Below are 15341 nucleotides of genomic sequence, written 5' to 3' on the forward strand. Positions count from 1 at the left end.
ATAATTAATGATAATGATAAGTAGTAAAATTTAAAATAAAATAACAATAATAGTAATGCCACTTCTCTCATTTAAACCCTCCAGTGACTCCCCAAGTCTCTTACCACAGCCAGGAAGGCTCTGCATGATCTGGTTCCTGCCAACCTCTCTGACTTTAAGGCCCCCATGGCCTGATTTCTATTCCTCATATAAACAAACTCATTCTCACCTCAAGGCAATCACACTTGCTATTCTTTATATCTAGGGCACCTTTCCCTTAACTTCCTGCATGGCCACTTTCTTTACACAGTGGATCCAACTCCTCAGAAACTTCTCTCACCACCCTACCTCATGTGCCCCCACATCACATTATCATGTCTGTTTTCTTCCCAGCATCTATAGTTAGTTACGTGAGATGACTTCATGTACATGTTTCCTTATCTGTCTCCTCAACTACAATATAAACTCCTAGTCTTTTGTGCACACCACTATGTCTCCAGTGTCCTGAACAGTGCCAGGCACACAGTAGGTGCCCAAGAAATATTCACTGAGTTTTAAAATTCTTCAAGAGGCCAGGTGTGGTGGCTGTAATCTCAGTGCTTTGGGAGGCTGAGGCAGGAGGATGGCTCGAGGCCAGGAATTCAAGATCAAGGCAACGTAGTGAGACTCCATCTCTAAAAAAATTATTAAAAATTAGCCAGGTATGGTGTCTTGTGCCTGTAGTCCCAGCTATTTGGTAGGCTGAACCAAGAGGATTGCTTGAGCCCGGGAGTTTGAGGCTGCAGTGAGCTAAGATTGTGCCACTGGACTCCAGTCCGAGCAACAGAACAAGACCCTGTTTCTAAAAAAAATAAAATAATGATGATTCGTCATGTCTCGGATTAACATACTGATGTGGTTATATGCAAAGCTTCTCAGTCTAAATGTTTGCAAGTATTTTTAGTAGAACAGGAGACTGGTCACACACAGCTCAAATAAATTCTCATGTTGACATTATGCATTTGATGGGATGCATGTGGAGAATGTCCCTTTCGTAAGGAAAAGCTATTGGCTTGATTGGATTATAATTGGAGCCCAAATACTAATAAACAAAGTTTGGCAAAGTTAAGACCATGAAACTCATCTTTGTAAGTGACCTAAGCTTGTTGAAACCCATTCCCAGAGGTGAAAGCCTAATGAATCTATCTCTTGTGCCATGGAGCCTTCTGTTGATATAAGCTTTGTCAGGGGAATGAGGTATTGACGTTTTAATGTCTGTGGATTATGGTAATGTGCTTAACTATATCGATCTGTTCAGTATTCTGTACTTGCTTTGTTGCTATCCCAAAACTCCAAGAGAAGGAGGTGTCCAGATGGTCATAACACAGACTATGAAAAGGAATCAAAGAAGTAGCATATCAGTGTAATTCATAAAATATTAGACATCAAAATTTGACACCTCAGTTAAGCCACAGGCCTAATGGGAAAGTACTTAATGGGCTAAATTAATCCTACCACTGACAAAAATTGATGTGTGTGATAAGAATGAAAATCTCCCAACTGACCTGCAGTCTGTGGGAGAGACAGAGAAGTAACTTTATGGGTGAGCCCTCGGGTTCTGCCATTCAGGCAAGGACTTGGAAGTAATGTAGTAATGGAAGTACAGGTAGAGGAGGCACAGAATTCTGGGGACCCAAGTGGGCCTGGAAAACTCCAAGGCAAGAATCAGTGGAGGGAAAAGCCCTGGGCTCTGAAGTTAGGCAGGCCTGGCTTAGCCTCCCAAGTTCTGCACTTACTAATCACTGCTTATCAGAATGCCTGCCTGCAGGTTCTTTTATATCCCTATGCTTTCATTTTTTTCACCTATAAGGAGAGGGAAAATAATGTTTCTTATCTCATAAGATGTGAGAGGGATAAAATGTGATAATGTAGGGAAAGTATCAGGACCAGATGAGGCATGTGAATTCTCTTCATCCCTGTTTTCTATTTCATTCCAGACAATGTGGCATCTGCTGTAATTAAGATACCATGTGCATTACCTACCTGACCTTGAAATCAGCAAAGACCTTCAGAGAGGGAACCCAGAATCACTCTCCTGTTCTCAGCAGCTTTTGTCAGCTGCCTCAGAGGAAAGATTAGCTTGCGTGAGATGCTGACATTGAGTTACCCTCTGTTCTGTAAAGGTGATCTGAGGCTTGGCAGGAGCAGTTGGGAGGTAGAAGGGAGAGCTTGGGGAGCATCTGTGCCCACTACCCCAAGTTGCCAGCCTGCAGCAGAAGAGCACAGAGCAGCAGACCCCTGCCCTGCCAGGATGATCCTTGTCACAGATGCCACAGACACTTTACAGCCATTGTAATAAAAGCTGAGTCTGCCAGCCCTGGCTTCATAAGAGAGGGGATAAACAATAGCTAGCAGATTAAATAATGCAGGACATTTTATATTCAAGTTTGAGTTTAGCAGAAACTGAGAGCATAATAAATAAAGAGGACCACGATAGCCTTTAATAAAGCAAACAGACCAAGGAGTCATTCATTTGCCATATGAAGGATTTGTTTTCCAGGGAAATCATGCAAAAAGGCTTAGCCTATTCTGCAGATGAAAAACTGGCCTGACCCTATCTTGCCCAGCTGAATGAACTCTGCAAACAGGATTTTCAAAGTACTCTTTTTCAATTAACGTTTTAATATTCTGAGCCTTTGCATGGAAATTATAACTTTAGCTGTTGAAGATGACTTAAGCGAGTGCCTGATTTACAAATGCACCCAAGCAATGCCAGTGGCCTTTGCAAATTAGATTTTTTAAATAATTCACAGAGCAGCTTTTTTACGTACTCAAGTGCCTCCCATGTGCAGCCTTCCAGCCTTGTTCTGAAGAACAGATTTTTCAGAACTGAATGCACATTTCAACTCCTAATTCATACTTCTGCCTTTCCTTTTAGATGACTTCACTACTACTTTCATTTATTGGAATAATTAAAAGAAAACTAAAGGTCTTGCAATGAGGAGTTGTCAATCATCAAGTCTTCCTTCATAATTGCCAAATCTCAGGTCATCACTAAACCTTCATTCCCTCTCTCATCACCTTGCATCTGTGTTGTTGCCACAGCCTCCTGATGTTGTGATCCACTCTATACATTGTGGAAAGTGTCATTCTTCAAACATTCCTCTTAACCATGTTATTCCCTGTTCAAGAAATGATAAGAGCAATCTACTAGCTCCAGTCTAAACTTTCAACTCCTTATCCTGACTTGCTTTTTAAAAATTTTTAAAATAGACTTTACTTTTTAGGATAGTTTTAGGATCACAGCAAAATTGAACAGAAAGTATAGAGAGTTCCTGTATATGCCTTCCTCTCCCACACATACAGCCTCCTTCACTGTCATCATCCTGTACTAGAGTGGCACATTTATTGCAATCAATGAACATACATTTACACATCATTATCATCCTAAATCCGTAGTTTGTATAGAGTTTGTTCTTGATGTGCATTCTGTGGGTTTTGACAATGTATAATGACATGTGTTCATGATTATCATACAGAATAATTTCATTGCCTAAAAATCTTTTGTGCTTTATCTATTCTTCTCCCTCCCACAACCATTGATCTTTTTACTGTCTCCATAGTTTTGCCTTTTCCACAATGTTATATAGTTGGAATCATACAGTATGTAGCCTTTTCAAATTGGCTTTTTTGACTTAGTAACATGCATTTGGTTCCTCCATGGTTTTTTTTTTTTCTAGCTTGATAGTTCATTTCTCTTTTTATCACTGAATCTTAATCCATGTGTAGATATACCACAGTTTATTCACTAATGAAGGGAATCTTGGTTGCTTCCAAATTTTAGAAGAAATGAACAAAGCTGCAATGAACATCTTGATATGTCCCCCACCCAAATCTCATGCTGAATTGTAATCCCCAGTATTGGAGGTGGGGTCTGGTGGGAGGTGATTGGATCATGGGGGCAGTTTATCATGAGTCATTTGATACCATCCCCCCTTGGTGCTGTTCTTGTGATAGTGAGTGAGTTCTCATGAGGTCTAGTTGTTTAACAGTGTGAAGCACCTCCCATCTCTCTCTCGGTCCTGCTCTTGCCATGTAAGATGCCTGCTCCCACTTTGCCTCGCACCATGAGTAAAAGCTCCCGGAGGCCTCCCCAGAAGCAGTTGCTGCTGTGCCTCCTTGGACAACCTGTGTAACTATGGGCCAATTAAACTTATTTTCTTTATAAAGTACCCAGTCTGACGTATTTCTTTATAGCAATGTGAGAATGGACTAATACAGGAAATTGGTACTAAGTGGGCAGAGGTTGTAAGAGTTTGGAGGGGTCAAAGGAAGACAGGAAGATGAGGGAAAGTTTGGAATGTCCTGGAAACTTGTTGAATGATTATGACAAAAATACTGACAGTGATATGGACAATTAAGTCCAGGCTGAGGAGGCTTCAGATGGAAATGAGGAACTTATTTAGAACTGGAATAAAGGTCACTTTTGCTATGCTTTAGCAAACTTGGTTGGATTGTACCCTGTTATAGGAACCTGTGGAACTTTATACTTGAGAGTGATGATTTAGAATATTTGACAGAAGAAATTTCTAATCAGCAAAGCATTCAAGAGTCAGCATGGCTGCTTCTAACAGCATAGCTCATATCTATGACTAAAGAAATGATCTGAAACTGGAACTTACATTTAAAAGGGAAGCAGAGCATAAAAGTTTGGAAAATTTGCAGCCTGGCCATGTGGTAGAAAAGAGAAGCCTATTTTCTGGGGAGGAATTCATGCAGGCTGCAGAAATTTGCATAACTAAAAGGAAGGCAAGTTCTGATAGCCAAGATAATGGGGGAAAGACCCTGAAGGCATTTCAGAGACTTTGTGGCAGCCCCTCCTATCACAGGCACAGAGGCCTAGGAGGGAAGAATGGTTTTGTGGGCCAGGCCCAGGGCCCTGCTTCCCTGAACAGCCTCAGGACACTGTTTCCTGCATCCGAGTCGTTCCAGCTTCAGCTAAAAGGGGCTCAGGTACAGTTCAGGCCACTGCTCCAGAGGGTGCAAGCTATAAGCCTTAGTGGTTTACACATGATGTTGAGCCTGCAGATGCACAGAGTGCAAGAGTTGAGGCTTGGGGCCATCTGCCTAGATTTCAGAGGATGTGTGGAAAAGCCTGGACGTCCAAGCAGAAGCCTACTGCAGAGTCAGAGCCCTCATGGAGAACCTCTACTAGGGTAGTGCAGAGGGAAAATTGGGAGCCCTCACATCAAGTCCCCACTGGGGCACTGCCTAGTGGAGCTGTGAGAAGAGGGCCACTGTCCTTCAGATCCCAGAATGGAAGATCCACTGAAAGCTTGCTCTGTGCACCTGGAAAAGCCACAAGCACTCAACACCAGCCCTTAAGAGAAGTCCTAGGGGCTGAACCCTGCAAAGCCATGGGGGCAGAGCTGCCCTAGGCCTTTGGAGCCCCAGTGTGCACTGGATATGAAACATGAAGTCAAAAGAGATTATTTTGGAGCTTTAAGATTTAATGATTGCCTTGCTGAGTTTCAGACTTGCATGGGGCCTGTAGTGTTTTTCTTTTGGCTGATTTCTCCCTTTTGGAACGGGAATTACTCCCATTGTGTAAATACAATGCCTAAACCCCCATTGTATCTTGGAAGTAATTAACTTGATTTTTTGATCTTACAGGCTCATAGGCAGAAAGGACTCTCCTTGTCTCAGATGAGACTTGGGATTGTGGACTTTTGAGTTGATGCTGGAATGAGTAAAGACTTTGGGGGACTGTTGGAAAGGCATGATTAGATTTTGCAGTGTGAAAAGGACATGAGATTTGGGAGAGGCCATGGGCAGAATGATATGGTTTGGATCTGTGTCCCCCACCCTTCAAATTTCATGTCAAATTGTAATCCTCAGTGTTGGAGGTGAGACCTGCTGGGAAGTGGTTGGATCATGGAGGCTGTTTCTCATGAATGGTTTAACATCATCTTTCTTTGTGCTGTTCTTATAATAGTGAGTTCTCTCTCCCAGTCCTGCTGCTGCCACATAAGGTGCCTGCTCCTGCCATGTAAGTTTCCTGCTCCTGCTTTGTCTTCCACATTGGAGTAAAAGCTCCTGGAGGCCTCCTCAAAAGCAAATGTTGCCATGCTTTCTGTATAACCTGCAGAACCATGAGCCAATTTATAAATGAGCCAGTCTCAGGTATTTCTTTATAGCAACGTAAGAATGGACTAATACACCTCCATATGTAAGTTTTTGCATTGACATAAGCTTTCAACTCATTTGGGCAAATCCCAAGGAGCGAAATTGCTGAATTGTATGGTAAGAGTTTAGATTTATAGGGAACTGCTGAACTGTCTTCTGAGGTAGCTGTTCCATTTTGCATTCCCCCCAGCAGTGAATGAGACACGCTGTTGCTCCACATCCTTAACAGCATTTGGTGTTACCAGTGTTTTGGATTTTTGCCATTCTAATAGTGTGCAGGCTGACTTTTAAATACCTCTTTCAAATTTGTCTTTCCAAATGTGCTTGTACTTTTCTCAGACAAGAGCATCCTACTGTTGTCCAGCTTGTGTTCTTACTGAATCCTCTCAGCCTCTGTTCCAGAGCCGGACTTTTGCTCATGTTCTCACTCTAAAGTCTTCCTCCTTCTTTTATGCCAAAAACATCCTATTCCCTTCTTTGCATACCAGACATTATTTCCCTTTGCTTGCTGTGAATTTCTCTAGGGATATGGTTCTCAACTGCAGAGAGCTTCAAGCGATACTGATGGCTTTGTCCCATCCCCAGAGAGTCTGATGTTACTGAGCTGGGTGCGAGGACTTCAAAGTCCACCAGATGGTTCTTAATGTGCTGCCAGTGTTGAGAACCAAGCACTGGGGCTTACAATCCTCACCAGAAAATCAAATATTTTACTGCATACTAAGTACATTGCATAACAGGCACTCTGTTTCTTGTTCCATGGTTGTGTTATGATGCCATAAATACTATCTGCTGAGTCAAAAAAAGAGACAACAATAAGGTAGTCAACAAATGCTATTTGCAGGCCTGTCTGAGCTGAGAATCTAGATTTTTCTTGCCAACTTTAACTGATCCTAAAAAGATTAATTTCTAGAGGGCTAGGAATTAGTCTTCTTCATTTCTTTCCTAGGCACAAAGCATATCAGAAAACATCCACTGATGGTCAGTCATTTAGCTAAGTTTCTAGGGGATGTGTCCTTCCCCAGAGAGTAAGGCCACAAATTATCTCACTGGCCCAGTTTCCTGTTCAAGTGGCTGAACTTTGCCTTTGCCAAAATTCGCCTCTTCTAAAATTTGTGGCTCACTGTGATGCTGCTATGATACCAGAAGAGGAGTTTCATTTTGTGAAAATATATAGCTTTCAAGGATGCAAGTGAAAGTGAACGTAAGCCCATCAAAATGTAGAAGCTATATTTCTGGTTCAGGAAATTGATTGAAAACCTGTATTTATTTACCTTCCCCCATGTCCCACAGAAATGACAGTAAAAATATCTGAAGGGGGATAAGTCCATAATAATACTGAAAGCAGGAAAGAGCAGCTATCAGCAGACCAGAGATTTTTTATAGACTTTTAGAAGATGGAATTGTAGATTATACTGATGGAGAAGTTAAAACTGAAAGAACGATAGCCAAAAGTGTGCACAAGAGGGATGAAGCACAGGTGGGAGCTTCTCTTCCCAGTGTGCAGAGGCTGCCAACTAAAAGTCAGAAGGAGAGACAAGCAAGAACAGGAGTAGCAATCAGGATGGAACCTGGAGAAGTATCTTCAGAACAGCTCTGCTGGTCTGTCCCTTAATTCTGCTCCCTGCTGAAACTGGAAGTGGTTGCCATTATTTTTGTCCTTGGGACAAACCGTAGGGCTGGTCTCTAAAGAAAAAATGGCTCCAGAGTAAAGCCCTGAAAATTCTGGCACCAAAAGGAGTGTGGCTGGGGGTAATCCTTCCTGTGCCCTGTCCCCACATCTGGGGAGCGATGCGAGCCACACACCTAGAAATTACAGTGGAATCCTGGAGTGAGGGAAAGACCCATACAGCAGCAGAGAAACCTGTATCAGCGATCATTATTAAACAACCTCTTCCTTAATTCACAAAGCTGAGTAGAAAACCAAGGCTCATCCATGGCATGAGAGAAACAAATAGAATAAAAAGTTACCCAGATGAATAAATAGCTGAGGACATAAACAACTGAAGGGAAAAGCAGGGGTGGGTGGGTAGAGGAAGAAGGAATTTTTTGAGAATTCTAATTAGCATCAATCCAGTGAGATATAGCTTCTATAAACAGGAATAGCTGCTATAAAAAGGAATAATAAAAGAAAAAATCCAAAACATGATTGCCAAAATAAAATACATAATAAAATAGCAAAGATAAAGTAAAAGAAATCTTTCAGAAGTAGGACAAAGATATAAAAGGATGAAAAATATAAAAATTTTTAAAAAGTTCAGAGATACAGAGAATACAGCTGAGCACTCTAAAATCTGTCTAATAAGGCATGCATAATGAGGAGAACATGCCATGGGGGAAATTATTGAGGAAATAGCTGAATAACATTTTCCTTAATGAAAGACACAAGTCTTCAGATTGAAAGGCTTATTCACCACTGAGCAGGATGACTACTACTAGCATGAATAACATTGTTGACATTGTTGACCATCCACTGAGTGCCTTCCATGGATTGTCTCATTCACTCTCATAACAACCTATAAGTGTGACTAATAAAGAAAAACATATTTAGTCACATCCTCATGATTTTTCAAAAATATTCTAAAAGTTTAGAGAGGAAAAAATGGTCATTTACAAACGAATTCAAATTTGATTGGCATCAGACTCCTCAACAGCAATACTGGTTACCAAAAGACAATGAAACAATACGTTTAGATTCTGAAGGATAATTATTTTTAACCTAGACTCATCTAGAATATTTATTAAAAGAAGAAGGTATAAGCAAAATAAAAACTTTTCTAGGCACTGAAAGACTCAAAAAATTTACTTCCATTTACTTTTCCAAAAATATTTGAGGATATACCACAGAAAAACAAATGTAAGAATTCACTGAAGAGGGCAACATGGAATCCAATAGAACAGACTAAGCTAAGAATGCAAGAGGAAAGTAATATCAGAAAGATAGCTGAGCAGCAATCCTAGAAAGCAATCATACAAAATCAGAACTGGATGTGAGCAGCCTCCTATTTCAAGAGGAATAACAAGCCAGAAAGCTTAGTGGTGTGATAGAAAAAGTCATATTTCTTCATTGAATCAGAATGATGGAAGGCAACTAAAAATGTCAGGAAAAACAGAAAACTGTACCAGAAAATCACAGGATGAGTGTGAAGCAAACTTAGATATACTATTATTTTGAATAATTGGTACAGAGTAAGAAAAGAAAATCCACTTATGCCTTGTATCTGAACATTTATTTTTTGAATGGCACAAGTCTGTAACATAACCCACATTTCTTTCCTGTGGTTCCAGTCACATTAGTCGATTATACAGGGAATAATATTAACATTATCATAATATTTATCATTTTGTGTTTTGGCTTCTAATTTTTGAAAAAAAAATTGTCCTTTATGTAAAGCATGAAAGACAACTACAGTTGTAAAGTAGAATGTAAATGTCAACAACAGTGTAAAAGCCATGATAAAACTAAGAATTTGGGAAGATAGCAGAAGTGCAGAAATAGTGTGGGAGCACTAATTTCCTCATTTCATATTATTAGGCATCAACAGATACTGTTAAATTGATGTATGCAGAAATTATTTAGAGTTATAATCATAATCATCAGTTGTATTTTTTAAAAACTAGTATTGGGGGAGAAAGAGAAAAGATAAATTCACTTTTTATTTCATATAATTTCCTCTTTTAAGTGTTGTTTGCCGTGTCCATAAAGTTCATAATACAGTATTTATATAATATTGTTAAAGCTTGTGCTTATCTCATTCTACTTTTTTTCTTTTCTTTTTCTTTTTTTTTTTACACAGAGGCTTCCTCTGTCACCCAGGCTGGAGTGCAGTGGCAGGATCGAGGCTCACTGCAACCTCTGCCTCCCGGGTTCAAGCAATTCTCCTGCCTCAGCCTCCTGAAGTAGCTGGGATTACAAGCGTGTGCCACCACGCCTGGCTAATTTTTGTATTTTTAGTAGAAACGGGGTCATGTCGGTCAGGCTGCTCTCAAACTCCTGACCTCGTGATCCACCAACCTCAGCCTCCCAAAGTTCTGGGATTACAGGTGTGAGCCACCGTGCCTGACCCATTCTACTTCTTTTAGAATATCTGAAATCAGGCCATTTCCCAAATGTTGATGATACTTTCCTGCAGACTGGCAACTAATATTGACTCAATTCATTCTGACCTCTTTATTCCCATGTTAGTCATTGATCTGTACACTCTTCACCCTCTCACCTAGATGTCTGCAACTGCCTACTTGAATCTACCACCTTCATTCTTTCTCTTTTTCTACTTCTCCCTGTTTGGGCCATTGTACCTCCTTCACGAAACTCCTTAACAACTTCTGATGGTTCTATAGATCAAGTTCAAAGTCTCAATTGTATGGTGTATGACTGTAGCCAGAATACCTACTGTGTGGAGTCAGACCTGAGTTTTAATACCTACCTCTGTGTCTTGAATAATATTACAGCACAGCAGAAAAGTAGCATCACAAAGTAACAAGAATCACAGACTCTGAAGCTAGATCCACTAGTTAAATCCCAGCTCTATCACCTATTGCTTGTGTGACTTAACCTATCCACATGCTTCAGTTTTCCCACCTCTAAGATGAGGGTGATAACATTACCTTGACTCATAGGGTTGTTGTAAGGAGTATCTGAAGTAAAGTGTGTAAAACTTTTGGAGTGGAGCCTGGCAGAGAGTAGATCACTCAAGCTCATATAGATGACTCTACTTCAGAGTACTCTCATGAAGATAAAGTGAGTCAAGTTATTTAAGCACCCAACTTAAATAATAATAGAATATAAATTCCACAGGGCAGAGATTTTTGTAGTTTTATTTACTGGTATATAGCAAGACCTGGAACAAAACCTGGCACTATTCTCAGTGGTTAACATATTTTAATTCATGTACATGTATCTATTCAAAAATAAATGTTTGTTGAATGAATGGATTGATTAATATTGTCACCAATCTCTCTCTACCAGTTACACCAGACTCTCTTTCTCTCTTCTCTTACCATGTCAGACATCCTAATATTTCAACCCACTTCTGTTCATTGCAGGCTCATTCCTCTCTCCTCAATTCTTTGTTTAAGCCTTTCCCGAGTCAATGTGAAATTCCTTCCTTTTCCTTTAAAAAACAAAACACAAAAAAACCTTCTCCAAGAATCCTTTACACATTAGTCTAAAATGAATTGCTAATGTTCCCTGAAACCATAAGGAGATAGAAATCCTCCCCCTTCCTAATCATTTTATGCTCTTCCTGCCTATGTTGCTGTACATTATGAGCTGGCTTGTCCTGGATGGGCCACATTTGGGAATGTCCAGCATGCCCACAGCCCTTCTCAAACGAGACTTTCCCAAAAGTTGCCTTGCTGTTACCTGTGGTCCCAAGTGAATGAATCAGGGCAGGCAATCGATCTACTGGTTAGAGACATTTTAGGTTGTTGATATATGAGCTTTGCCCAGATAGATCTCTCCCAAGGAGTTCTCAATGTAAGGCATTGGAATGAATCATTTGTTTTGGGAACAAAGCCAAATAACAGAGAAGGTAAGATACTGAGGTCATGAATAATCAGAAGCAATGAGAGATAATAAACAGAAGCAACGTGAAAGAGAGAAGGGAATAGAGAGAAGTTGGTGGGAACCAGCAGGATTAATAAAGGCAGAGATTTTAAAAAGCCTCATAGAAGCTAAATGGGACTTTGAGGATCCTTTTAAAAGAGGATAGCCTCGGTCAGCATGCGCCTTTGGCTTTAGCCTTCCTGAGAGTGGAAGTCCTACTAAGAATGGCAGTCCAAGAAGAGATAAGGAAGCTGGTTCTTATTTACCTAAAACTGAGAAAAGTACTTTCAGGTAATATGGATTTTTCTTATTATGCTTGTATACAATTATTGTCCTTTATTTTTAAACTCTGGACTTCAGGTACACAGAATTGGATTCATCTTCATTCTTGGTTAATGGCATGCTACCATCATTGGCCCATTCATAGCATAGTCTCATTTTATTTCTTGGTAACATAACAAACACCCACAAATTACCACACAGTCCAATAATTAGAACAATAACAATGATTCAGCCCTCCCATATACTCTTCCCTATTGCATGCTTTTGCTTTCCTGCCATAAATAATCATTTTCCTAAATTGGGGTTTGTCATTCTCTTACTTTTCTTTTTTATTATATGTGTGTATGCTGAAATGAAATCTTGTTTAGTATACATTGCTTTTGAACTTTACTAAAGGACATCATGTTGTATGCAGTCTTCTGAGACTTGCTTTTCTTATTCAGTAGTATGTTACTTGGATTAATACAGCCTGTTGCATGTAGTTATAACTCATTCATTTTCACTGATGCTTAATTATTCAGTGGTTAATTTATACATTTCCTAGTCGCTGGGCATTTCGATTGTTTCCAGTTTTTGTTGGTTGGTTGGTTTACTTATTGCTGTTACAGGGTTGCTGTAAACATTCTTGTATATAATTCCTGGTACATGTTCCTTTGGGCATAGTCTAAGGAGTACAATTGTTGTGCCATAGGGTTTATGAATTCTCAACTCTTCAACATAATACCAAATTATTTTTCAGTGTAGTTGAACCAATTAAACTCTTGACATATAAAAGATGCTGTTGATTTATATCCTCTCCAGTACTTGGAATGCCAAATCTCTTAATTTAATTAATAAAATGGCTATAAAATAATATTTTATTGTAGTCTTTTTTAAAAGAAATGAAGTACTGATAGATGCTACAACATGAATATTTTTAACTAATTAATTAATTTTTTTTTTTGTAGAGACAGGTTGGGGGTAGGGTCTTCCTTTGTTACCCGGGCTGGTCTCAAACTCCTGGCTTCAAGCAGTCCTCCTGCCTTGGCCTCCCAAAGTGCTGGGATTACAGGCATGAGCCAACGTACCCGGCTTGTAGTCTTTTTTTTTTTGTAAGTGAATATGTATTACTTGAAGAATCAGGTAGAAACAGTGTAAGTATTACTTATAAAGCCAGCTAAAAAAGCATGTGGAAACAGAAATACCTTGATTCAGAAACTCACATACATGTACATATAAAATCCAAACCTACAAGTTCCCCCACCCTTCAGATCTGGAAAAAAAAATTCTCAATGGTATATGAGCTGAATATGGGAAAAAGCATAAACTATCTCTAGTTCCTTTTCTAAGCCACTTACTAAGACAAACATAAACTCCTAGATTTTTTTTCTGCTGCACTATAAGGCAGCCCTTCAAGTATATGCAGCCTGTGGCAGCAAGGGGGAAAGGGTCTGGATCTCAGTCCTACAATGCCTTTTAAATTCAATGTTGATTCCATGAGTTGTGTTTATGTGACATCAAAGTAACTATTTTAACTTGGGGGTAAAAAGTGTGTCTTTGGCATCACGTAGACAAGAGCTCAAGTTGTTTGATCTAATTTTTCATGTTTAACCACTCAGGTTGGCATTTATAGAAAGAACCCCTTTTCTGCCAGATTACCTTGTGGTTATTTTCCTATTCCCTAGAGGAGCTGTAAATTACTCAGAGAATAAACCGGCAGGTGTTACATAAACACTGAATACAACTAAACATTCCTTTCAAATAATGTCACATTAAAACTTGAACAAGACTCAAAGAATTTTGCAATATTCCAAAGAAGAAAGCAATATATAGCAGCCTCAGAAATACTGAAATTGCTAGTAAAACAAATCTACAAAATTGACTTTGGAAAAAACACCACCAAAACAGCAATAAGAGCAACAAAAACAATAAAGTTTATGTACAAAGAGAAGCAACCAATGTTAAAGTAAATAAAATATCTTCCTATAACCAGACTTACTGCTATGTTCCATGGGTTCAAATGAAAGTGCTTTTATTCTGCAAAATTATAGTTTACAGCATCATATGTGATTAAAGAAGTAGCAGTAAAAATGTCTACCTGTCTACTGGAAGAAATGAAAGCTAGGTATGATATAGAAAGGATAATCAGCTATTTCCTGTTATTTTCCTCAGAACCTTAAGTCAACTGAATCCAACAAGCATTAGCTTCATTTTCCTTTTCTCTGATTCAATTCACACTAGTTTACTGAGCATCTAATATGGACCACTGGTGAAAGATGTTAAATATTTAATGACGAAGACTCAGCAGGGTATGGGGGGATTCAAATAGGGATAAGACTTTATGTGGCTGAAGGGCAGAAAAGACATCGTATGCGAGAGTAACATCCAAAATAGATCTTAGAAGATTGGGCCAATGGAGATGCCTTCATCTCCCGGATGTGTCCCAGATAGAAAGAACAACACAAGCAAAAGCACGGATATATAAAATAATTATGCTTGGAGACAAGAGTGAATGGTTTAGCAAATGACAGAGGGATTGATAGAGCTGTTTAAAAAGAGAAGAAAGCTATAGGATTCTTTAGGCTAAAGGTGACTGCAACATAACTAAAATCGAACTAAGCTCAGAAAGGCAGGTATTGGCCTATTTAACTGGAAAGTCAAGAATGCTGGGTTGGTGGCATGCGACTGTAATTGCAGCTACTCAAGAGGCTGAGACAGGAGGATCCTTTGAGCTCAGGAGTTCAAGACTAGCCTGGGCGATATAGCGAGGATCCTGTCTCTAAACAAAAACAAAAAGCACAAAGTCAAGGAGGTGCTCTGGCTTCACTCATAGCTGGATCCAGTGAGTCTCACTTTGCTCAATAAACTTCACCTCTTTTTTTTCTGTTGGCTCTGTGTTATAGTTGGTAATCCTAGCTACTTTTGTCTTTTACCATAGTGACTTCTAGCAGCCTCAACAGAAAATGAGCTGCTCTTTCTCAACTGCTCAGACAAAAGCCTCAGAATAGAGATTCATTTATCTGACTTAACTAATTTATGCCTATCCCTGACCCAATTATTGGGTCTAGGAGGATTCGTCATGTGTTCACTCCTAGAGCCAAGAAGAAGGATCATTGCCAGACAAACTGGGATGAAGGCATGGGTACCTGTAAAGAAACTTAAAGCCCTACCAAATAAATAACTGCCTGTTGGGTAGAAAAAACACCAGGTGTCCCCAGCAGGCTCTGAAACCAATCTGAAGAAAATGCACTTGAGCCACTGAAAATTTTTAGGCAAAGAAGCAGCATGATTAGAGTAGTTCCAGAATGATCTGGTCCCAAGGTAGAGAACAGATAAGAGTTGAGAGGGACTGAAAGTGCCTGCGACAGAAAAGATGATTCAGTAATAATGT

Source organism: Pan troglodytes, chromosome 4, assembly GCF_028858775.2.
Source record: "Pan troglodytes isolate AG18354 chromosome 4, NHGRI_mPanTro3-v2.0_pri, whole genome shotgun sequence".
NCBI lineage: Eukaryota > Metazoa > Chordata > Mammalia > Primates > Hominidae > Pan > Pan troglodytes.